This window comes from Balaenoptera ricei, chromosome 1 (assembly GCF_028023285.1).
Source record: "Balaenoptera ricei isolate mBalRic1 chromosome 1, mBalRic1.hap2, whole genome shotgun sequence".
In the NCBI taxonomy this organism is placed as follows: Eukaryota; Metazoa; Chordata; class Mammalia; order Artiodactyla; family Balaenopteridae; genus Balaenoptera; species Balaenoptera ricei.
This window is the reverse complement of record NC_082639.1, coordinates 83,155,846-83,181,299: the sequence shown is the minus strand read 5'-3', so window position 1 is coordinate 83,181,299 and position 25,454 is coordinate 83,155,846. Positions and strand designations below refer to the sequence as shown.

Sequence of the window (25,454 nt, the reverse complement as noted above, 5' to 3'; positions counted from 1 at the left end):
TAAAACAAAATTTATTATGTCACATATAATATGGTGTAAAACTTTTATTGGCACACTTCTCCTTGGATCTCCACGCAATTACTAGGGAAGTAATGTAGAAAGTCCCAACAGGAGAATGTCTTTGCTGCTACACAGTGTTCTTAGAGTCTGTCAACATAGACCCCCAGCTGCAGAGCTACCCACGTGGAGCATGGCTCATAGAATAAAATCTGGGAACTAGGGAACTGGAAAATCTGAGATTTTTACAATCATTTGCAGGCCATGGTTCAAGATGTTAAGTTGTCATAAGAAATGCAAAGGATTTGTCTATGGACCTTGATTCATAACCACATGTAGTCAGCATTTGCATCTCAGCCTTGTGTGATTGTGAAACCTCTTTCCTCAGGAGCTTAGCATTTAAACCATGCTGGCATTTAAAACAACTCGACAAACAATCCAAATATTTGTCCACTGGGAAACGGATAAACAAAGTGTGGAACATCCATACAATGAAATACCACTTGGCGATAAAAAGAAACAAACTCATGATTCACACAGCAATATGGATGGATTTCAAAAGCATTATGTTAAATGAAAGAAGCAAGACATAAAAGAACTACATACTTTATGATTACATTTACAGGAAATTTTAGAAAAGGCAAACTTAGAGTGACAAAGAGTAGACAGTGTTTGCCATGAGGGAGGGGGATTTACTCCTAAGGGGCACAAGGAAACTTTTGGGGGTGATGAATATTTTCTATTTTTTGATTAAGATGGTGGTTAAATGACCGTATACCTTTGTCAAAACTCATCAAATTGTATACTTAAAATTGGTGACTTTTTTTTTTACTACGGTAAAATATATAGCATAAAACTTACCATTTTAACCATTAAATGTACAGTTCAGTGACATTATTTATCTTCACAGTGTTGCACAACCATCACAAAAAGTTTTTCTTTACTCCGAAAAGACACTGTCCCCATTAAGCAATAACTGCCCATTCCCTCTTCCCCCAGGGTGACTTTTATTGTACATAAATTATACTTCAATAAAGCTGACTTAAAAAATTAACTGCCTCCATCTAGTCCCCCTGCCTACTCCCTCGCTGAGGTAATTTTTGTAGCTTCATATTGTACACACCCCTGTGATTTCTCTCTGTGCTCCGGCCCTGCGTGCCCAGGCCATGGAGATCATCTTCCTCTCCAGAGTATCCACAAAGCACACAAGTGCATGGCTTCCCCAGGTTATCTGAGGACTTTACTCTTTGGCCCTCATCTCGACAGCAAGACATCTCTTCCCTCTCTCCACCTCTCCACGAATCTTTTTGCTCAGCCCAGCCTACCAGGGTCTAGCTTTGAGCAACACACACACACACACACACACACACACACACCCCAACAGCTTCTCCCTTCAATAGCGTGACACAACCTGTTAGTATGTCTCCCCCACCCGCAGGTCCCTGACCCCTTTCCCTTAGCAATTTTTTCCTCCTTGATAGTCAGCTAACTCCAACTTGGACTTCACACTTATATCTTAAATAGTATAGAGCTGATTTAAAGGCCACGGGAAGAGAAAGACTTCGTGTTTTCTCCTAAAAAGACAGGAATCTTTTCTATGTCATCCTTCTATAATGACCTCTGTCTAAGCTCACCCTCCCGAGGAGAGGGAGCTTACTGCCCGAAGTGTCCTGTTCTACTGTTGTAGCAAAAACTATTAGACTCTGACTGTTGGTCTTTCTATCCTTTAAAGGGACAGAGTAGAACGTTCCTCTCCCTATCCACTCGCCTTCCCCCTCTTCTCCCTAAGCCTTCCTCTCTCCTTTTCCCCAAGCTAAGGGCCAGGGTGGGCTTGGTTAAAAAAGAAATCCCATCTTTTCACAAGAGGCGCTATCAAAGCAGCTGTGGAGTGTCTGCCTAAGGGAGTAGCCATTTAGAGCCCATTTCCTATTCGTGAAGCCCGAGGGGACACAATCTGGTAACGCGAGACTAAGGAAAGAAATGAACACATTCAATCATGGGAAAATGAAGATGGGTGTGCCGCATATTCCAGGTTGGACCACCTCAAAGGAGGCTGGGCTTGGCTGCCCACCCAGACTCCTGGGTGGGGTTGGAGTATTGAACCCCGCCCCCTACAGCTCTGGGGAACTTGCAAAGGCAACAGATCACTCCCGTGGTGTATGCTGCTAGGGCCACGCTCTCCCTTCAATGTGCTGAACAAGATTTGCCGGTGGAGGTAGGGAAAGAATTCTGGGGCAAGACTGACCCTGTGGACAGGTAGCAGGGTTTCTTTGAGAAACAAGGAGAAGAATACATGGAAAAGAGGTTAGAAGAAGATTAGAAGAAAGATGCAAAGATAGGGAGTGATGTTAGAGAACAGGCATGCCCATGAGGCACTCTTTATGAATAACTTGGAAAAATTATTCTCTCTTGGAAAAAATCACTTTTAGCCCCCAGTTTTAATCCCCTTTCTCTACCACGTTGTATTATAACTCCCTTCACCTTAATGGAAATCCACCCCCCACTTCTCCTCTCTTGCCCACAAAGCACACACAGTCTGATCATCTGTACTGGCTTGTGTGATGGTATTTTAGAAAATAAAGGGAGTGTATAATAAAGTGTGGCCCGCCTCACACTCACACCTCCACCGGTGCAAGTGGAGGGACCCACTGAGGGGAGGGACTATGCCTAGGAATTCCAGGCAGGGAGCAGCCGTGAGATTCCCTGAGGTCCCCAACAGAGCTGGGAGCAGAGGGAAGCACGTGACCTTGAAGAACAAACAGCTCCTGATAGACAATTCAGGCAGAGCACAAGATAAAACCTTTCCAAATACTTGCGAAAGGAAGTAACTTTTTAAGGAGGGGAAGATGATATTTGGGCCACAGGTGGATCAGGTTGTAGACATTTTACTTTGCCCCAATGTGGGGAAGGAAGTTGCAATGGATTTGTCAAGGTCAAGGCCACATTTTCTAGAGTGGAGCTTTGGGTAAGGATATAAAACTTACACAAAAACTATATTAAGGAAAACTTAGAAGCAACAAGCTGGGATAGATGTTCCACACCAAGTGATAAGCAAAGTGTTATGATCTCAATATAGAGAAAGTACCTCCAATTCAGTGAGAAAAGACAACATAACAAAGAACTGAAAATGATAGCATGCACAAAACAGGATAAAGTGAGGAGTGTTCATTTGTAAGGGACTACTTGTAAAGTTAGGAACAACCAGTGCAGTTATCAGATAACCCTTTCTGTGTGAAAAGTCAGAGGGAAATGTTACAGGAACCCAGACTGAGAGAGGGTCAGGTTAGAAGAGCAATGAACTCTGTTTTGAAGACACAACCTGTCAGAGGCAACCTCCCAGTAGAGGGCCAAGGGAGTAAACACTTTGACTTTATTCCCTTCCCACCTCCAATCTCCTGCCAGCCTCTCCACTGGCTGAACCCAGCAGGGAGCCAAAGGGCACCAGGGCCATGTTGATGAAACCCATGGAGGTCAAATTTCTAGGGTGAGAGCAGAATGGAGAAGGGGAAGAGTGGCAAACAGAAGATATTCATCACTGAAGGAAAGAATATGAAAATGAAATACACAGAGAAAAATATTAAGGGCCTATTGGCCACATGATGTAGGCTCAATCTCACCAGTCATTAAAAGCTCAGATCCTGAAGTCAGACTTCCTGAGACTACCTGGTCTACTACTTTATTATGGAATCTTGATCAGGTCTTGTTTTCATCATTGGGGTAATAAATGGAGTAATAATAGCACCTATATCATGGAGTTACTGTAGGGATGAAATGGAAAAAGGTATGTAAAGCCCTGGGCAGGGGGTCAGCATGGGGGAAGCAATCAATACATGATATTGTTTTCCCTTTCAAATTGGTAAATGGTAAAGATCTATAAGACTTGGTATTGGCAAGGTTATGGGGCAAAGGACACACTCAGACGCATTTTATTGGGAGTATGAATTGGTGTACAACATTTTGGGGGGATAATTTGACAGTATTGTACTTCAAAATAGGAGTAAACAATTCCATGTCTAATGATTTATCCTACACAGTTACTTTCAGGAATTCATAAGACTATATATACAAAGATATTCAATGCCATATTGCAAGTGGGAAAAGTTGGAAATAACCTGAATTTATATAAGGGAATTTTATGTACCCATTTGTGCTGGTTATCTATTGCTGTGTAACCAATTATCTTCTGAAACATCAGAAACTTAGCAACTTAAAAGCAGCAAAAATTTATCTTCTCACAGTTTGTGCGGGGCAGGAATCCCTGCATGGCTTAGCTGGGTACCCCTGGCTCAAGGCCCCTCATGAGGTTGCAGTTGTACTATTGATCAAGGCTGTGATCCATCTGAAGGCTCAAAAAGGGAAAGGGGGAGGATAAGACATAGATCAAGATAAGCCTTTTTTATTCCTGCATTGGGCTCCCCATCTGGCTTGGACGGGCATGAGTATCCTCTCTTCCTGTTGGAGTAATAAAACTCACAACAAGGGTTTGGGCTTTAGAGTGGAAGGAACCAGAGGAGGCCTTCTGTCCTGTCTTGATCTTAGCCTCTCCAGGCCAGGCTACTTTAGGTAAGAGCTCTTCTCTTTTGAGAGAAAACACCGGTGGTCTAGAGTTGAAGTCCAAGCTAACTGCAAGATTTTGTTTTTCCTTGCTTTGTTCTCAGTGACTATATTTTCTCTTGGTGTCTTAGAAGAAGGGATTGGCATCTGAAAGAGAATTAAGATATCTTGTATTCCAGCAGGTCTGAGCTAAATCCACGTCTCAATGTGTCACCCCCTTCAAATACATTCGACTACACATGTTATGAAGACATCCATCATGTCCTTCTAAGTCTTCTCATCTTGAGACTAACCACTCCCCATTTCTTACCATTTTCCCTCAGATCAGATAGGTTTTATATCCTTTATCATTAGGTCACTCTCTAAAGTAGTTGTACTCCATAATACTTGATGGGTGAATTCATTCATTTGGTAATAAATATTCTAATTTATCAATGTCCTTCTCAAAACATCATCATGGCATGGTAGTGTTTTAAGGACAGTGCATTAGTTAAGATGCTTTAGATTACACAAAAAAGAAAAATTGACCTCGAGCTGAGTTAAACAATAATGGAATTCATTAGTTCACAAAACAAAGAGTCCAGAAATTGTAAAGATCTGACAGGATTGGAAGGAGAGGTTTACATTGTGGTAGGGGCTCTGGCTCTGCTTGTCTATCATGCTCTCGGCTCAGCTTCGGACCTGGTCCTCAGGCAGGGGGTTCTCCTGTTAACAAAGTACCCGCAGCCATTCCACTCTTATCAAGGCAAGTCATGCCCACGCAGAGAACGGAGAGCTTCCCGTTCCTTAAGCACAAAGCTGAAGGGGCTTTGGCTGGATCAGACCAACTTGGGCCACCTTCCCAGCCCTGACCCAACCACTGTCTGCCCTGTTTGCTTTGTGGAGGTGCCCACTTCTGAGCCAATGACTTGTGGAGGTGCCCACTTCTGAGCCAATGACTGCTGCCAAGAGGAGGGGGCTTCCAAGCCAGTCAAATCCTCCCTTTCCTCAGTACCTAGAGGTAGGAAAATCTCACTCATATCCCATAGCTGGGACATATAGAGCGTGCTAGAGAGAGAGGAAAGGGAACTTGACTCTTCTATCAGGTATTCAGCTTGTGTTTATTCATTCAAGACTGTGTGCCAGATCTTCTTTTAGGCCCTGGCAATACTGCCAAGGACAAAATGGATAAAGTCCCTGCTGTCAGGGAGGGGAGACAGAAAATAAACAAACACATAAATAAGTAGGTAGGGTAAGAACTCTGGAAAATGATGGGGGACTGCTATTCTATAGAGGGTAGTTGGGGAGACCTCTCAGGAAAAGTGACATTGTGGGTGGGGGCCGTGCACTGAGGTGGCTGAGCCGAAGAGGAGCCCCTGCTGCCCTGTGCACACGCCAGGCCCCTCCCGTGGGCCAGCTCCTGCTGCTGTCAGCTCTCTGAGGGGCTGGTCCACCTCAACCATTCTTGAGATATCCCTCCTGTCCCACTGTTTGAAATGACACCTTTTCTTATTCTAAACTCTAAAATATCTCTGGCCTTGGGACTTTCCTGGTGGCGCAGTGGTTAAGAGTCCTCCTGCCAATGCAGGGGACATGGGTTCGAGCCCTGGTCCGGGAAGATCCCACATACCTCAGGGCAACTAAGCCCGTGCGCCACAACTACTGAGCCTGCGCTCTAGAGCCCGCGAGCCACAACTATTGAGCCTGTGTGCCACAACTACTGAGCCCATGTGTCATAACTACTGAAGCCCACGAGCCTAGAGCCCGTGCTCCACAGCGAGAAGCCACTGCAATGAGAAGCCTGCGCACCACAATGTAGAGTAGCCCCTGCTCGCCGCAACTAGAGAAAGCCCCTGCGCAGCAACGAAGACCCAACACAGTCAAAAATAAATAAATAAGTAAATAAATAAATAACTTACTTTAAAAAGATTGCAGCCTTTTTTAAAAAAAATAAATAAAATAAATAAAATATCTCTGGCCTCATTTCTGTCCCTTTCTGCCCTCCTCCGTCCATCTATCCATTCAGGAGCCAAGGGCCAGGCAAGAATGCACCTGCTGAAGACAGCCAACTGGGTGGCGGGCGCTGGGGAGAAGTGGGGACTGTGGCAAAGTCATCGGCCTGACAGGCAGCCTCACCCGGGCTTCAGCTGGCCACTGCTGAGAGGCCCCAGGGCTCCGGAGGGTAGAGCCACTCGTTTCCCATCTAGAAATTTGGAATCACGTGTGAAATCTAATTTCTAATCATCAGAGGAGGCCGATTCGATTAGCGTTTTGTTTCTTTTGGTGATCACGTCGTCAGTGGGTGATATGGCCTCCAGTTTGCTTCCTCTGGAGACACAGTGATTCCGAGTTTCTGGAGGGGGGCCCAGACCCTATGCTGGGAGCCACAAAGCAGCATGTGGACTCTCCTCTCCTGGCAGCTGAGGAGTGACCCCAAGGCCCAGCCGCACTCCCGAAGCCCACCCCCAATGAAGGGACCGTCCAAAGGGGGAGCTCCCAGCCCACCCACCCGATTCACTATAGGCGTGCTTCCTTTCTTTGAGACTCATCCAAATTTCTGGAACATTCTACAGCCTGTTAGCCCCAATAACAATAACCCTCCCATCCTGCCTGCCACCCCATCAGGCCCTCTTGCCTTCCCCCCAGCAAGGCTCCCGTGTTCCCTGCACCCGAGCTTTCCAGCCACCAGTTGCCCATTTGAGAAGTGATTTAGAAGAAATAAGGGAGGGAGCACTAAGTAAGCACAGAAAGCCTGAGGTGGGAGAGTGCTTGTCACATCCAAGGAAGCACAAGGAGTGAGGGCCAAACATGCGGGGCCTGGTGGACCACGGCAAAGACTGAGAGTGGGAAGTAGGGAGGAAATGAACCATGTCTTCAAGGCCAGGGGCCTGGTTTTTTTTTTTTAATATTTATTTATTTTCCTTATTTTTTTTGCCTACGTCAAGTCTTAGTCGCAGCACACGGGATCTTTGTTGAGGCATGTGGGATCTTTTCGTTACGGCACAGTCTGCTCAGGTTTCTCTCTAGTTGCGGCACGTGGGCTTCTCTCTAGTTGTAGCATGCGGGGTTTGTTTTTCTCTCTCTAGTTGTGGCACGTGGGCTCCAGGGCGCCTGGACTCTGTAGTTTGAGGCACGCAGGCTCTCTTTGAGGCGCGCGGGCTTAGTTGCCCCACGGCATGTGGGATCTTGGTTCCCCGACCAGGGATCGAACCTGTGTCCCCTGTGTTGGAAGGTGGATTTCTTTACCACTGGACCACCAGGGAAGTCCCAGGGCCTGATTTTTAAGCTATGGTTGCCAGACCATTGGTTGCTATGTCACTGCCATCTCCACTTGTTCCTCGCTGCAGAGTTCATCTGCCATTAATGTCTGCAAATACTAGACACTTGTTTTCCCCGCCTGCCCTGAAGCTGGGGCGTGAGCAAGTGATCCAAAATCTAAACTGCTTCCCTAAGTTGTAGTTTAGGATTAGGTAGATTGGAAAAGGGAGAGACTACAAGCCAAGGGCCAGTCAGGAGGCTTTTGCCCAATTCTAGGACAGAGGTAAGTTGTGTCTGAATATCAATAACGGTCATAGGACAAGAGATGAGGGGTGGACAAGACAGAGATGGAAATGACATGTTCTGGCAATGGGATGTGAACAGAAAGGGAGAGAGAAGTGGGGTGAGAAAGCAGTGGGGGGAAAGTGGCAGAGCCGGGAGCAAGAACAGTAGTGTGGCTAGAGAAACTGACTTCAGTGATGTGGTGGCAGTCCTTCTGACATGGAGTGCATCCACACGTAGGGGAAGGGAAAAGCCTCCCATCTTTGGGGAGGAGTATCTAGAAAGCGAAAATAGAAACTATTCAGACTCATTCACAGATCCGGTCTCTGCGTATGTTATTCATTCTGCCTGGGGGGCTCTTTGCCTAGCAAACTCCTATTCATCCCTCTATACCCAGATTAATTGCTACCTTCTCCAAGAAATCTTCTTGGACTACCTTAAGGCAGAATTATTTCTTTTTCTAGGTTTCTGGAGCCCTTCACTGACACCTGTATCCTATCACTTGCTACATACAATGCATTGTCATTTTTCTGTTTCCTCTTTAGTACTAGATGGCAGGTGGGCTCCTTAAGGGGCAGCTTAATAATTTTGTATCCCTGGCATTTAACACTGTGCCTGAAATATAATCATCAAATGAGTGATGAATGGTTGAATAAAATATCGATGATGGGAAAAAAGGTAGAGGCTAAAAGTGGTAGCAGAAAGGGGTGAAATGTTGAAATATTAAAGTTAGGATATTGAGACATTCATAGAGAATGGTGGAACAGATGAGGTTATCCTTGGAAGCTCTTAGAAGATTCTATATGTGGAAGGAGGAGATCTAAATCTTTGAGCTAATACCAAAACGGAGAAGAATTACGATCATTACCTGAGAATAGCTCAAGAAGAAATGTGCAGAGAAAAACAGACGACATATTAGATTAAGTTGAAAGGTAGAGCCCAAAGAGAATCTGAAGGTCAGGAAATCATGAGAGTGTCTTCTTCAGAATTTCTGGAAACATAACAGTGACATTTTATGAGCCAGTCACACAATGCAATCATGAAAGTCTTACATACTCAAGATTGATATTTCCACAGCATGCAATGTAAGGGGGTTGGTGCATTCTCAGTCTGCAGATGGTATAAACATGATAGATTTGTGGCATTTTTCTGGGGGCCGATCTTGCAGCTGGGCCAGTGGCATTTTTTTCATTGTTTCCATTCTTCTTCCCCTGCCTCAGGACCATTTGGGAAAATTAAAGTTATACCAGCTCTAATGATGCTTTTATTTTCTCCATTTTGTATCAACATTTTCAGAGTGTACTCTATCTCAGTGGCTCTCAACTCAGGAAGATTTGAGCCTTTCCGCTGCCCTCCTCCCAAAATGGAGACATTTTGACTGTTGCAACTGGCATCTATTGGGTAGAGACCAGGGATGCTGTTAAATATCTTAATGCACAGGAAAGCCCTCAACCACAAAGAATGATCAGGCCCCAAATGTCAACAGTGCTGAAGTTGGGAAGTCCTGTAGCGTCTGTCCTATATGAACAGCACAGATACTATGCCCATTCCTTGGCGGGCCAGCTTTAAAATTTTGTGGTTCTTAATAAATGCAGAAAATGTGGAGCAAGTTCCTTTATTTCCATTTCTGAGGTTAAAACGACACTTTATCAATATAGCTTATACAGCACTTCAAATTTTATCAATCTAAAGTCCATTTCAAAAGGGGAATTCCTCAGGTACTTTTTGGGCTAACACTAACATGTGTTTAGTTTAACAAGTACTTAGGTGACATTGCTAAAGGGCTATAAAAACAGTGAAGATTAAAACAGGATGACAGTAGTCACTGAAATCATGCCCAGAGTCTTAGTAGAGTTAGGGGTAGTAGGAAGTAGGAGTGAGTGGGGGCCGGCACATGCCTGTGTCTCACGTCCCAGGCCTGGCACTTACCAGTCATTGGCCTTTGGCAAAAACAATTAGAAAGCACTCAGTAAGGTTACCAGAACGGTGGGCACTTCTATTTACTGGTCAGAGTGGAGCCAGTGCATGACAATGGCATGAAGATAGTTTACATTTTCTTTGGCAGGCCAGCTTTAAAATTTTGTGCTTCTTAACAAATGTCAAAATGTTGGCGTGATTCCCATTATTTCCATTTTTGAAGTTAAAGCAGGACTTTGTTGGTATATCTCGTATTGCATTTCAAATTGACACAAATTAAAAAGTGTGGCTACACTGTGTTTCTTCAGGGAATCACTGACAGTTATGACAGGAGAGCAAATATCTGCACAATTCCTGGGACAAGAGGCATTATCCCAAAGCTGTTGTTTTCCCAGTTGTGTGATGCGCCACAAGAGGGTGCCAGAGACTTCTTCTGAAAACTTAAGTGGGTTGTTTGGGTTTTGTTTATATTGTAGCCAAAATAGTCACTGGATGGTGCCCAAAGACTTCTTTTGAAAACCTACATGGCCAGTTATTCGTTTGGTGTTTAAATCATGGTAAAAATAATATATGGTTATCATATTTAATTGGACCAATACAGTACATGAGGTCAAGGGCAAACATCTCAATTCAACATAGACCAAATCTGTTTTCTCAATTCTAGATCCTGGTCATAGGAAAAGTCCTGGAGAAAAATTTTCTTTTTCTATTAATCTATTAAAGTTTTAGTGAAAAAAAAATTTTAAATCACACTCCACTGGTGGTGATTTAGCAGCCCCATCGCCTAGAAAGGATGGGGTTCTTAGGATCTGCTATACGAAGCCCCATTTCCCAGCTTTGCTGGATTACTGTGAAGAAAGAGCTGCGTTGGTGACTCCGGTTTCTTTTCCATTGTAAGTTTATACCTGAGCAAAGAAGCACTCTAGGAGCACAGTAGCAGGGCTTTTTGGAGTCCTGGGCTTTATTCAAAGTAAACCTCAAAATATGGTTTTAGACAGACATGCAGGGCCTTGGGTTAACAAAACCTCACATCCCCGTCCCTGTCTCCTGCACTGGGGCCAATCCTCTGAGCCTGGGCAGGGTCTGAGGAGCTGCACCTGCAGCAGGAAGTCCCACAGGCTGGTTGGGCCCCAGGAAGTGGGGAAGAGGGACACATTCAAAATAGCACGTGTGCATAACAGCCACAGAGAAAAGGAACTCGAGGTCTTTCAGATGTCCCAATAGGACTATTCGAATAGTGATAGTTCCTTAGAGATTGCTTTTTCAACTTACTTCACTTTCTCCCTTTCATACTTATGTAAAGACTAGGCTTAAGAACAATAATGAAGTAAGAGAGAGCCCTGAAACCTGGAACCAAAGAATCTCAATTTTGTCCAATCAAAAAGGCTGAGAGGGTAGAGTAGAAGAGGGAGGAGCAGCAGCTAATGACTGATGGCCACTCTCTGCTGGCACAGTCTTAGCGCCCACCCAAGGCTGACTCACTGAATCCTCAAAAGAACTCTACCCATTTGACAGATAGGCAAACTGAGACTTTGAGAAGTTACTTTTTCAAGGCCACACAACTGGTAAGAGGTGGAACCAGGAAACAAACCAGAAAGTTAAGAAATGCCAAGTATGTGAAATTTTAATATAGGTGGACAACTAACTCTCCATAACCTTTAGTATTTACTCTGTGGTGGTTGTTCTCAGAGGGGCATATGGAAAGTGGGTTCTTTGCTCTCTTTCTTTGACTGAAGGAGCAACGACCACAGAAGATATGGTTGTGACTTAGGCACTGCCCAGGGGAAGGGATTCAGTCCTCTCTAAGGAGGTCCCAGGATGCTGGGAGGTCTCCAGTTCAGAGTAGAATGAGCCACCTCGATGGACCATGGCCTACCTAGTAAAAACTTCCCTGCTTTCTCCAAGGTGGTAGTTTCCCTCTACTGTTTATCAATATGCTATAAAAAGAAAAGTGCTTGTAAACAACTTGAGTGCATGAACAATCTAATTAAAATAATTAAAGTAATAGCTTGTGAAAAAAGTAGTAAAACTAATTATTATAGAGTAGCAGTGTGGGAAGGTGAAAATTGCTGACAGTCTTTTGGTCTAAGCTGCTTCATTTGGCACAGAAAAACACAGACAGTTAACCAGGTCCCTTCTGAGGATATGGTTCCTCCCTCCCAACCTAGATTTAAACTCTATTGCTTCTCATTTCAATGTTTGATTTTCTTCTTGGCAGCAGCCATATGCAAGTGACCTTCCAATGGTTCTAACTCCTGATTAAGGAAATTGTTCCTTAGGGTCAAATGTCTGACTTTTTTCTTTTAAAGTCAGAGAATCATGAAAGTTTAGAATCTGAGACCCTATGAACTGAAGGAACATATAGACTCCTAGTAAATGATCCATGGATGCATGACTCCCTTTGCCAACGTTTCCATGTGATGGCTAGCCACTCTTTCTTTGCTCGAGTACCTTGCAGAGGCAAGGAAATGCAGCTGTGGCTGATCGGACTGCTGTCAAATACCCTTTTGTTTCTGTTTTAAGCTATCCTCTGTCCCTTTAATGTCCCACTACTCCTTGTTCTATCCCTCAGGGCCATAGAGAATAAGAAAAATGCCACTCCCAGGTATTTGAAGGCAGGACTATGTCAGCTCATGCCTTCCCAGTATTTAGTTCCAGCACCAAACCTGCCAGGTGTTCTACCTCCATGAGATAGAACCTGGTTGAAAGGTCCCACAGTTTACCTAGGAGGGGTATTTACCTGAAACGGCCAAATACAGTCCTACAGAGGTGAGGACCATAGTCTTTGCTGGGAAGAGTAATAGTCGTATCTGAGGGGAAATGGAACACCAAGTCAGAAGGTAGAACAGGGGACAGAAGAAAGATATCAAACAGCAAATTTGTTCCCCCAGAGGGTCAGGAGTAGAGGAGAAGCAGTAAGAAGTACAGGTACAGAAAACAATTCAGAACTAAGACCATGGAATAGTAAATTTTTACAGCAGCTCCCCTTTCATTACATAGTGATTCATACATAGCCTATGGTCATGCAGGGCCAGATGCCCTCAGTTTAACACTGGTAGTTCTTCAATTATTCATCATACGACTGCTATTGAAATGCCTTTATAATCCATGCTAGAATCTTGTTGAACAGCTCATTAAATAACTGATCATTAGTTGGTAGAATCCACCTGACACTTTTGGGTAATAGTGTGTCTCAGAGGCATTTAAAATGTATACCAGAGCATGGAGCAGAGTTTCTTTGCTCAGGAAAAGTCACTATAGTGGACCCTCTTAGTTATGTAAACATAGCTTGATTAAGTACATGGAAAGCACTTCGCATAACCAATAATATCAGCACACATCACCTCCCCCCTTTAGACTAAGTGAGTCTCAGGGTTCTTGGACATTGGAGGTAAGTGAGGCAGAGGTGGCCTTCAGGAGAGAGATACAGACCATATTGCAGAGTCAAGCAATTTCATTAAAATGTAAAAGTGATTACATGCACCCCAATGTTCATTGCAGCACTATTTACAATAGTCAGGTCATGGAAGCAACCTAAATGCCCATCAACAGAGGAATGGATAAAGAAGATGTGGTACACATATACAATGGAATATTACTCCGTCATAAAAAGGAACGAAATTGAGTCATTTGTAGAGTCGTGGCTGGACCTAGAGACTGTCATACAGAGTGAAGTAAGTCAGAAAGAGAAAAACAAATATCATATATTAACACATGTATGTGGAACCTAGAAAAATGGTACAGATGAACTGGTGTGCAAATCAGAAATAGAGACACAGATGTAGAGAACAAACATATGGATGCCAAGGGGGGAAAGCGGGGGGGTGGGGGTGGGATGAACTGGGAGATTGGGATTGATGTATATACACTAACATGTATAAAATAGATAACTAATAAGAACTTGCTGTATAAAAAATAAAATAGAATAAAATTCCAAAAAAAAAAAAAGGAAGAGTGATAATACTGTGGCAGGAAAGAACAGAGTGGTTGGGGCTAGGAGATTCCCAGGGACCACTGGATGCCTTGTCCAGGAACCTGGGGGGATAGGGAAGGGCCAAGTTCAGTACCCACATCTGTGTCTGCAGGCAGCATCTCGTCACTGGGTGCCAGAAGGGAGAGAGAGCCTGGGAGTCAGCAAGAGGTGATTGTAAATATTTCAGCTCCACATTATTTAATAGAAAGTGTGCAGAAGTGTGAGTGTGAAATAAACTCCTTTGAAATGAACTCCCTTTGGGAAAAAAATATACTTTGAGTTAACAAAGCAGGTCATCCTGGTTTCATGTGGAATACCCCACTGACAGTGTTCAATTCCCAGTTCATAGCCCCTTCCTTCTTCTAAATTTCTTAATGGTCACTAACTGGGATTTGGTGACATCATTCACAAGTTCATTGGGCAGCTGATGTAATTCATCCGGATCAGGACATATGTGCTCCTTTAGAGCAGAAGGTTTCGTTCATTCAGCAAGTCTCACCAGCTTCTTCCTTGCAGAGCCTTGAGGTAGGTGCTGCAGGAACAATGACGAACTCTCGGACCACCCTCCACTCCCTTCGGGCTGCAGGTCTCCCTTTACAAAGTGCATTGTGAGCTTCTGGCTTTGCACCTGCTCACTCACAGCAAGACACCTGGTTATCCTGGAAAGTCTTCCAACTGCTGGGGCTACCTTATCCTCTAAGGTAAAAATGAAATGGGAAACCCAGCATCTCTCTCCAAATCTCTAGATAGTCCCAGAAGGTTATTCTTCTTCTAGTCACTTCCAGGCTCCAGCTTCCTGCTTCTGCTAAATTCTCCATCCCCACTCAGCCCCTCACCTCCCGTCTGCACTGTTCCTTTTCTACACCATGTTACCCCACCATGGAAACAGCTCCAATTTTTCCACTCCCCGGGCCCCATTCCCAAGGAAACCATCCCACTGTGCCAGTTCAGGTCCTCTGAGATTCAGTCACCAAGACAGAATTAGAAATGCAAGAGATTTCTTGAGGAAAATGCTTCTGAAGGATAAAGAGGAGAGAAAGAGAGAGAGAGAGGGCAGGAATAGGTAGGGGAAACCTCAGACACGATCCAGGTCTGACACCTGTGAAGAGAGAAAGGGAAGGAAGGAAGACGATTGGTAGGAAGAGCCTGAGGACACAGCACAGCTCTGAGAAAGTCCTGAGCAGGCAGATGGGGAGACTTAGAGCAAAGATCACCATCGGAGGAGTCCCGCAGTGGGCAGGAATAGCCCAGTCATAGCCTCTGCTCTGTTCAGTCACTGGCTGGGGCAGCCCAGGGAGGCGGTGGCCTTGGAGTGAACACTGTTGTGTGTCCCAAAGGTGCAGCAGCTGGAGGCTGATTCTCCGGAAGAGAGACCTTAGCGGCATACTCCGCCGCTGCCACACCCATTGACTTAGGGCACCACATAGCAGACTTTTATTGAGCTTCTAAAATAAAGGAGAGAATGACGATAGGACTTACATAAAATCACAGCACAGCACAGCCAATGATGTAAAACCAAATATTGGACACCTTTGGGTTTAAAACTCACTCAGTCATTCTTAACTACTTGCCGGCTCTCTTTGTGGAGGGCCCTGACAATATCACCCCCTCACTTCCCTTCCCTTAGCTCTTCTTTCTCTTCCTCTCTCTTCCTTTTTGGCTGCCAGTCTTCAATTCTTGATACTTTTCATATACAAGGCAATTCATCCTTGGGGATTTCTTCTTTCATATCCAAGGTCATTTGCTAAACAAGGGATAGTCTTCTCTCTGAACAATTCTACTTCCATCTTCAAAATTAATGTTCTTAGGCCCATTACATAATTTTTCTCCACATTTCTGTAGAATTTTAGAATTTTAATTGTAAAATTTAACTGAATTTAATTTTAATTGATAACTGAGTGCATTTGCATTTTTGGCAAAGAATTAGATATGTCTTCTAAGATCCTTGCCATAACTGTCAATCACTTCATGAATGATTTCAACTCAGTATAATTCAACAATATTTATGCCGTTCCACTCAGTCCTAGAAACTACACTAAACTGCTTTGGGAGATTGCAAAGAGAATTGGAATTAGCTTCTGCCCCTAAGAAATAAGCTAGCTTCTAATTTCTTGAGAGAAAAGTGGGCATATGTATACTGCCATAATGACTCAGTGGCTGATTAGATGTCTAGCCGAGCAGGCTGAAGATGACTTCTAAGATCCTCATTCAGGTGTAGTGATCAAGATATCATTTATCCAGAGAAATGACAGGACAAAATGCAGATGGAGGTGGGGATGAAGACAGGTAATTAGATGGTTTTAGACATATTTCAGAGGCACTCAATAAATATTTGTTGAGTGGACAAATAAATGAATGAAAAGGTAATGACATGAGATTTTCAAAAGGCAATTGGAATTTCCAACTTCAGGAGAGTAGTGAAGGAATGACCTGCAAAAAAAGGTCATGGGCTTGAGTGAGGCTGCCCAGAGGAAGTACAGTATGAGAAACTGAACAAGCTAAGTCTAGAATCCTTGGAGATAATGTGCACGAACAGTTTGAGTAAAGAAAAGAAGACTGAGAAGGAACAATGAGAAAAGAGGGAAAATGCCTATGTCAGTGTAGACAATAATATGAACACATATCACCTTCCTGGTGTAGACTGAGTGAGTCTACTTCTGAGAAGGTAAACTCAGAACCACAAGAAGCTAGAATAGAACAGGATGGAGAAAAACCTGTTAGATTCTTCTCTGGTGGCCATGAAACCAGCTGTTTAGCAGAGTAAGGGGACAAAACACAGAGGGGAATTTAGCTTCTGCAGGGAAGGAGGGCAGTGGGCGGTGCCACTCTGTACATTGGCGGAAAAGATGTACAAAGCCAGAAAAAACTTGAGTGTGGCTAGAGGCTGAGGGGAAGGAGCTGATGGAGGAGTTACTGCAGCTGGGACAGAGAAATGGGCTTATTGATGAAATGTCATCCTGCAAGAGTCCTGAGGAAATTATTGAATCCCTAGTGTAAGAGAGAGGTTAGCTTTGGAAAGGAGTGGGGTCTGTGTCCTCGAAAACAGGAGAGGAGATCAGGTGCAGAAGAAATGGACTATGTTTTGAGTGGAACCACCATGTCTTAGAGCAAGGGAGCCAAGTGGGACTGTGGTCCTTGGAGAGTGTGAAAGATTTGAAAAGGCAATAGAAAGTTAGCCAGAGATGATACGAAGGAAGTTATGCATTCTCATCCTCAGACTGACTACAATTCACTCACAGCAATAGCTGTTGCTGGAGTTCTTATTTTTCACATATGACCTCACTTAGCTCTTAGAACAATCCTTAAGGTAGGTTCTATTAAAATCCCATTTTTGAGATGAGCAAACCAAAGCACATATGGGTTTACAACTATGGAGCTGGACTTCAAATCCAACTTGTCTAGAGCCCATGCTCAAAGCTGCCTTCTCTTCTAGAATACCTAATCTTTCCCATCACTCCTTACCACACTATGCTCTTACCAAGCCCTGCTCAGGATTCCTCAGGCTGATTTCCTACTCTTGACTCTGGGCCTTCTCAGAGGTTCTTTCTGTATCAGAAATACCCTGTCTGCCAAGCAAACCATTTGTTCCATCACCTCTCATCAAGGGTTTCCTCATGTACACCTTTTCCGTGATGTCTTCTCTTTTTAGATGAATCTGACATTGAGATTCCCTTGCCCACGCATGTGCTGTACAACGCACGTGCTTTCCTATCGTTGGATGCCCAAGCTTGTGGGAGGCTTTGTGTCTCCATCGATGTCAGCTCCTTAAGAGGGTTAGAATCTCCAAGTGGGGAGGGCTTACTTAATTTGCTCTTAATACCTTCTTACCAGTCTCTGTTCTATGATGTTAGTTAACAAATAACATTTGCAGAATATGATGGTGATGGCAATAAATGTTCATTTTACCAGCCTTCTCTCTAAACATGTCTCCAAAAACCCCTATAAGAATTTTAATTTAGGTAATTTTTCTTGAAACAAGATTGTTTTATTTTCTGAACTCATATAAATCTAGGCATTTTGTAATTTCACCCTGATGCTTCATCTACACTTTACATTTTTCAGTTGCTCTTGAGTTGTGAGGGAAACGCTAGCAGTTTTCTGCTCCCTCCCCTGGTCCATTTCTAGAAATGTGCTAGATTTACTTGGCTCTGATTTCCCCGAGTACTCTGTCTTTCCAAGGAGCCATCCAAGCACTGCATTAAGGCAGCATTAATCTCTGCAGCTTTTCCTTCCCACTCAGGGGTTGCCTCTGCTTGAATCATCTTAATTTATTGCAGGGAATTCCTAATTGCCCTTAATTTATCACTCTTCTGACACCTTTTCCATTTCTGATACATTTTACTGGCCTCAGGAAGGCAAGACCGAAAGCTAGACTAAAATATAACTTAGTTCAATTTTTCCAAGGTCCTGACTGTTCCCCCTCACCTACAACCACTTTAAGGTATTTAAAGACTCTTTGATTGTTTTGGCTTTTTCTAAGGCCATCCTTCCATTACCCTCCACTTTAGATTTTCTCAGTTCACATTTACATCTTCTTAGTATTGTTTCGAAGCGCCTCTCCCTGTTTTTGTTTTTTGGTTTTTTAAAATCTTTTTTAAGTGTGCTCGTTTTATAAAGCAAGAGCCTTCTGTTTTTTCCATGGTAACTTTTGGTCATTCTCATGTGATCCTTTTTTATTTATTAGTTTGTCTGAGCAGTTAATTCATTTCCTGAACACAGAGGATTTTTAAGAATCCTTAATTTGCCTTATTATCCACTTTGCCCCCTCAATCAGCCCTTTGTAATAGTATCTGGTTCTTCTAATCCTATTTAGCATCCTCGTCTACTTTATAATAAACTCTCCCCCTTCTTTTCAATGACTCTAGCTGCTGTGGTTCATCTTTCTACTTGCCTTTCTCCCATGATTTTAACATCTTGGCTGATTAAAGTCGAGCTTTCTCTTAGCTTTCTGCCAGTCAACTTTTAGGAATGATTCAAAAACAATTTTATTTTGGCCTCACAGTAAGTCTTTTCTTCTTGTGCCAATAATCATGTGTGGTAAACACCCTGATTTAAAGCATAAGCAAATTCTTGTTTTTAGAAAGCAACTGTATCTTTTTCCTATCACTTCCTACTAGTTATAGAACATTTCATCCCACTGGGTTATTTTGGTATTGATAGATATTACTTTTAAACACTTTTACATGTTTTCTTTTAAAAAAAGGATTTCGTGTAACTGATTCACTTTGCTGTACACCTGAAAATAACACAACATTGTAAATCATCTATACTCCAATAAATATTAAAAAAAAAAAAAGCAGTAATGGTATATGGGAAAAAAAAGGATCTCATTAATGAATACTTTTTTCTTGGTCTTAAACCATCTACACTTGCTAATACTTGTGCTATAGATATTTCTTATGCTTTCTGATGGAAGTATTTTGCTTACCAATCCAAGCTTAAACTTTTGCCCTTTTCTGGGTGGGGGACAGATTTCTCTAAATTAATCATGAAGTCATTCTTATCTGGAATTCATAATATTCATGAAGCAATCTCAAATCGCTGCATGAATAAAGAGAGCTGCCTTTGAGTTTGACACGTCGAGGTACAAAGGGGTTAAGTTATGAGCCAAAGGAACCAAACAATAAGGCCCTGACAGAACCCAAAAGGGAGCCAGCATTCCTAAGTCGTTTCTCCCGGCTCCTCTCAGGCCCCCACCCAGCCAGGCCTCTTTTGTTGCTGGCTCGTTTCCTCTGATTGTAATTCATTCTGTATTCCTTCCTCATCCTCTGTCTTGGCTAATTGTTCTTTTCCCACACTACAGGGTTTTAATTTCCTCTAGTTATCGCCTTATCACCAGTGTCTACACTTCCTCCACTCTTTCTGACCCGTCTCCAGCTCACCACTGACTTTCAGTGACCCTGGCACGACTGCTTAACTGCACCTTAGTTTGCCCATCGCTGAAATGGGATTGTTATCTCTCCCTTTCCTTCCAAGGCAGCTGCATCAAAATCCAGTCATTGGTAGGACAGGTTGTCCTACCAACCTGTAGGTAGACCAACCTGTCTTACCAATAAGACACTAGGGACAGGTTGAGTTCTGGGATTATTTTAATGAACCTTCCAATTACTGTCACTAGCAAAGCTGGATGCTGCAAGGATATGTCATTTTTTTTTTTTTTTTTTTTTTTTTTTTGGTGCTGTTTGTCCTTATTTTTAACTTTGCCAGGGAATCCAGCAATACAGATTTTAATTGTCTGGCACAGTCACTGACCAGAGCAATTTTCTCTGGGCTCAAAAAATCTGGGTGACATTTGAGCGAATGTACTATCTTTCTTCTTTCAGGGGAAAAATTATTCTTTCTACCCGTCATGACATGGTGTTGTCCTAGGAACTCCATCAATGCACAGACTCAGTAACCAAGTTTCTCCGCGTAGGAAATGTTCATTTTTGAAAACTACAACCCATGTTTTCTTAAAATCTATTGCCATTATTCCGTAGGAGTGGGGAATCCAATGTTACATGGAGATCATTGATCCCAGGGTGTGCAGACAGGGAGATAGCACTCAGGCTTGCTATTGTTGTTTGGCTTGGAGTTTTTTTGTTCTTGCAGATCTGATTCTTCTTTTTCCTCTTGGTGCCCGGGGTTGGGGTCGGGGAGGGAGGGGGAAGTGAGCAGTCCTCTGACTGAGGGAGGAGATGGAGCGGAGGCTTTTGTTTTAAGACCACGGTTCTGATTACACCTGACAGGACTGAAACTTGATTCCCACAGAGCTTGCTCACACCTTATCTTCCTCCACCAGTGACTATTACGGCAGGAATGCAGCAGGAGTTGTCACTTTGATTCAGTTTGTATACTGCTGATTATGATAACGAAAATAAAAGTTCATTTATTTTCTTGAAATTTGCTCCAGGGGGAGTTCTCCCTTCCATCTTTTTTTAAAAATTGGTCAACATAGTGAGTTCTCATCTAAAGGCTAAATCTCCTGGCTGAGATTCTCCGAGTTCGAGAATAATCACATTTAATAAAAAGTCTGCCTGAGAAAAAGACCCATATAACCTGAGCTGTGGCCGTGATTTTGTGGTATTTGGATTCATGTCTGTAAAAATATTTGGACACCAGATGGTAGGTTGTTAGGCGCATTCATCCCAAACCAAAAGTTAAAAAAAATTCACACACACAAAACATGGGGGGGGAGGGAAAAGTCACCACTAGTTTTTTTTCCAGGCATGTTGTATGAGTAATGGTAAAAGCAACAGCTAAAACAATAAGATTACTGTGTTGAATTCTTAGTGCGTTGTCAGGAATAAAGATTTCAAGTAGTGCTGAACGTATTTTCTCCCGCTGAATAACGCATACCTTAAGCACAACTCACTTTGACAGCTTCCCAAGTGTACATATTTTCTAAAAAACAAAATCATCCTGCTGGTGGAGGAAGCTATATGGGGTGACCTATCTCCTGCACAGGACTGGTTTGGGAAGGAGCCAAATTAAACACTAAGCCAACAGCCTAGGGCCACAGTCATTAATCCAAAATGACTTTCTCTGTAGGTTGATTTTGTTTCTAACTGTTGCTTCTCACCTATCTACTCTAATGGGTGGGGAGGCATAGGATAAATAAACCAAAACAGGGTAATAGAAAACTAAACTGTGGAACATATGATATATTTGTGGGAGGGTTGCTATTTATGTCACATGGTGGCCATGCTCCACGGGGATTTGGCTGTCCGTTTGTTGTTGTGGCAGAACAAACGTGCACTGTGTCCTGCAGGAAATCTGGCCCTGGCCCATGGGTACGCCTTAGTTGGCCTCTTTACAGAGGTAGGTCTATGCAGGCACCTGGCCTGGGTAGGAGCCTTTGTTTTCATTAAGTAGATGACATGCTCTTAGTTATAGACCTGCATCTAGTGAGCAATACAGAGTTTTGACACATTAGGTCCTTGCCAGACAATTTATCCTTGACTCCCCTATTGCTTGATTCTTTTTGAAGCTTGATTGGAGAAAATAACACGTATGGCAGGATGCAGTCCTTTGTTTCTTTTAGATATTTTAAACTTTATCTCTGGATCAAATCAGATAATTAAAGAACTTTATATTTGAACTACATCACTTTGTTCTCTTAGAGAACTGAGTTTTTGGGGACTTCACTTTGCTGTTAGGGACCTTAAGTTAAGGCTCCTTGGGTGACACTATAAGAAACAGCTATTGGAAACTCACTTTAAATGTTATTTATGACATCAAGTGTCCCTTTGCAAGATGCCTGGGAGAAACTTCACGTCTCCAGTCTCTGAGCCCCTGGTATCCGTCTTACAAAACATCTTGAATCCTATGACTGGTTTGGTTCCTTCGTTGCCCAGAGCCAAATTTGTGGTCCCTCTGTAGTAACTGCTTGAATCCCTATGGTTGGAATTTCTGTGCAGTGGCTTTATTTCTTGCTTCATTTTACTGTCTTTTTCTCTTTGCTCTGACTTATCTCTTTTATTTCAATTATACTGCATGATTTTTATGTCACCTAAGATACATTTCAAAATGAGGCAGGGGTTAAATGGATACCTTTATCATTCTTATGGCATTTCCTGAGCAAACATCAATAAGAAAATACCACTGGAGATACTCCCCAAAGCATGAGAATTGGAGATATGACAGCTATTTTTAATCAATTTGACTGAGGCACAGAGGAAATTGAAGGACATGTTGATCTCAGACTCGAAGAAGAGGAAGCAAAAATGCTCCGTCAGCTAGGACTCTCCTGCTGAGAAAACTAGGACTCACAAGAAGCGAGGAGGATACCATCTGGCCCTCACTGGATAGAAAATGGTCCTGAAAGGGCCCATCTGGAGGCCTACTTCATCTGGAGGGAAGGGTTACTCTGTTGAAAGAGCGAAGGAGGGAGAAAATTCATTCTCCATAACACAATTTAATGCTTCATACCCCCTTTTTTCATACTGTTTATACATTATGATGATGATGCCTAAAGCTGAGCAAACCATAACTTGATCCTTGTGTCAGCCCTTAGTAATGAAGCTTATTTATGCAGATAAAGTCTATCAGATACATTCAACAATGTGCCTGGCACTGAGGATAAATGAACACGTCAGAGTCCTTGTCCTCAACGAGCTCAGCCTTTTTAGCCCTTTTTGTTTGTTCATTTATTCAAACAGTATTAATTGAGAAACTGAAAAGAAGGCTGTAAGAAAAATTATGAGAGGGCACCTAACATTGGGGGACCAAGGAAGCCTACCTGAGGAGGTGGCATTTGGATGAGACCTGAAGGACAAGGAACTGGTCCAGGAGCCAGGGATGGGAAGGGAGAATGCTGAGCTGGCGGAACAGCGTGTGCAAAGCCCTGGGGTGGGAAAGGGATGGCTGGGGTGGCTGGAGAGCAGAGAGGGAGGGCCAGTGTGCATGAGAGGAGGTGATAAGGTACCCAGTGAGGTCATGCTGTAGGAAGGCATCTCTTCTTCTCCCAGATAGCCTCATGGCCCACGTCCTTCACCTCCTTCAAGTCTTTCCCCCAGCCATCTTCTCAGTTAGGCCTGCCCTGACCATCTCACCTAAATTGTAACAGACCCCTTATTCCAATTAGTTTCCTTTGCACTTATCATCTTCTAATATAGTATAATACATTATTTATTTATTCTGTTCTTTGTTTGTTTCCCCCTTACCCTCTTCTGTAAGCTTCAGGAAGGCAGGAATTTTTATCTGTTTTGTTTACTGATATATTCCCACATTAACATTCAGAACAGGGCCTCGCAGATACTCAACCAATAGCTGTTGGATGGAACTAAACTGAAAGGCAATGAATGTTTTAAGCATAGATGTGACCTTACCTCATTTATATTTTTCAAAGATAACTCCAGATTCTGCGTGAAAAGAATATTTTAAATCTGAAAGACACTTTTCTGCATTGCTTTACATCAACACCATAATCTAAAACCAAGACTCAGCTAGGAGGTTGTTGAACTTCTTTCCTTTTTAAATCACCCAGGTAGAGAAAGAGACAGCATGGGTATTATGGAGGCTTCAGGCACATGGGCGAAAGCCACAGGAGGAAGCCCTATGAAGTCAGGTCAAGTTAGAAGCACACCCTACATGCGTGCCTACCAACAAAGCCCAAAATAGCTGGAGTCGTTAAAGGACAGGTTACAAAATGTGTGTTTGTACCTTGATTCTCTTTGTTGGGGCTTGCTACTGCTTTGAGGAAGAAAATGTTTACTTTTCATATCAGATTTTTTTTTTTTAATTTTCAGGTTTCACTCAAAAGCAAAGCAATTTGTACTGGTTAACTCTTTTTAAAGAAGTCTGTTGAAAGAAATTGCCTCGGGATGGGGCGCTCACGCTCCATTAACAGGAGATTTATTGGTTACACAGGCTTAGAAAGCCTACTCTAGGCTGATTCATTCATTCAGCAAATATTTATAGAATCTTTTCTATGTGCATGGCCTTGCTGGGGAGTTAAAGGTGCAGTTCTTATACAGGCTTCTTATAAAGCTTACCTTCCAGTTGAGGAAATGACATATGTGCACAAGAAGTTAAATAGAGTCAACAGTGCAACATGTGCCCCAAGGCAGCTTGTGAGTAAGAGCTAAACCCGTGGTGGAGAAGCCAGTCTAATTATTTTCACTACCTCAGATGGTCACACAATAAAGAGAAATGCAGTCAATTTTCCTAAAGCTGAGTGTACTACATTGAAAGAACTGACTTTTACTCTGAGAATATGTCTTTTGTGCTTTTTGAGGGATAAAATGTCTTTTCTTTAGTAAGATAATTGTGGTGGTGGTGTTTGTTTTAAGTCTTTATTTTGGCAAAATAAAAAATTGACAATCTTGAATTGGACTTTATTATTATTTTGAAAAGCCTCACTGGCCTGTTAAATCCCCCAAACTAGAAAGTGCTGCATTGGGGGGAAGCAGGATGGATAGGAGGGGTTCATTGACCACATGGGATAACTGGGTGGGATTCTGATGGTCAGACCAGATACTATCCTGCCTCGCCACATCTTTGTTGAGTTGAATTCAACCATACTCCGGGTGGAGGGGATGCGAACAAAGTCGAGAGGTGACAATGGGGACCGCCAGCTTGGAGTCTCCCTCCATGAGGAGTGTGTATAGGTGATTCTTGGGAAGTAAGTTTGAAGAGTGAAATTGGGGTAGATTATGGAGAACCTTGAATGTCTAAGTAAGGAGATAGACTTTAGAGAAATGAGTAGCATTTTAATAGGCAGTTTTAAAGCAGAAAAGTGACATGAAGGAGTATTACCTTTAAAAGATTAATCTTAATGTAAACTACAGACTTTGGATGAAAATGATGTGTTACCGTAGGTTCATCAGTGGTAACAAATGTACCACTCTGGTGTGGGATATCTACAGTGGGGGAAGTAATGCTTGTGTAGGGACAGGGGAAATCTCTGTTCAATTTTTCTGTGAACCTAAATTGCTCTAAAAAATAAAGTCTATTAAAAAAAAAAAGGTTCATCTGACATCTGAGTGCAAAGTTAATGGGGATGAGGAAGATC

At 42.9% G+C, this 25,454-nt stretch overlaps 1 long non-coding RNA gene across 2 annotated transcripts in view; it reads right to left on the bottom strand.

Annotated features, from left to right (window-relative positions):
- Window positions 1-25,454, bottom strand: part of LOC132368076 (uncharacterized) — a 36,241-nt gene that overhangs the window by 5,403 nt on the left and 5,384 nt on the right. The window lies entirely within an intron of this gene.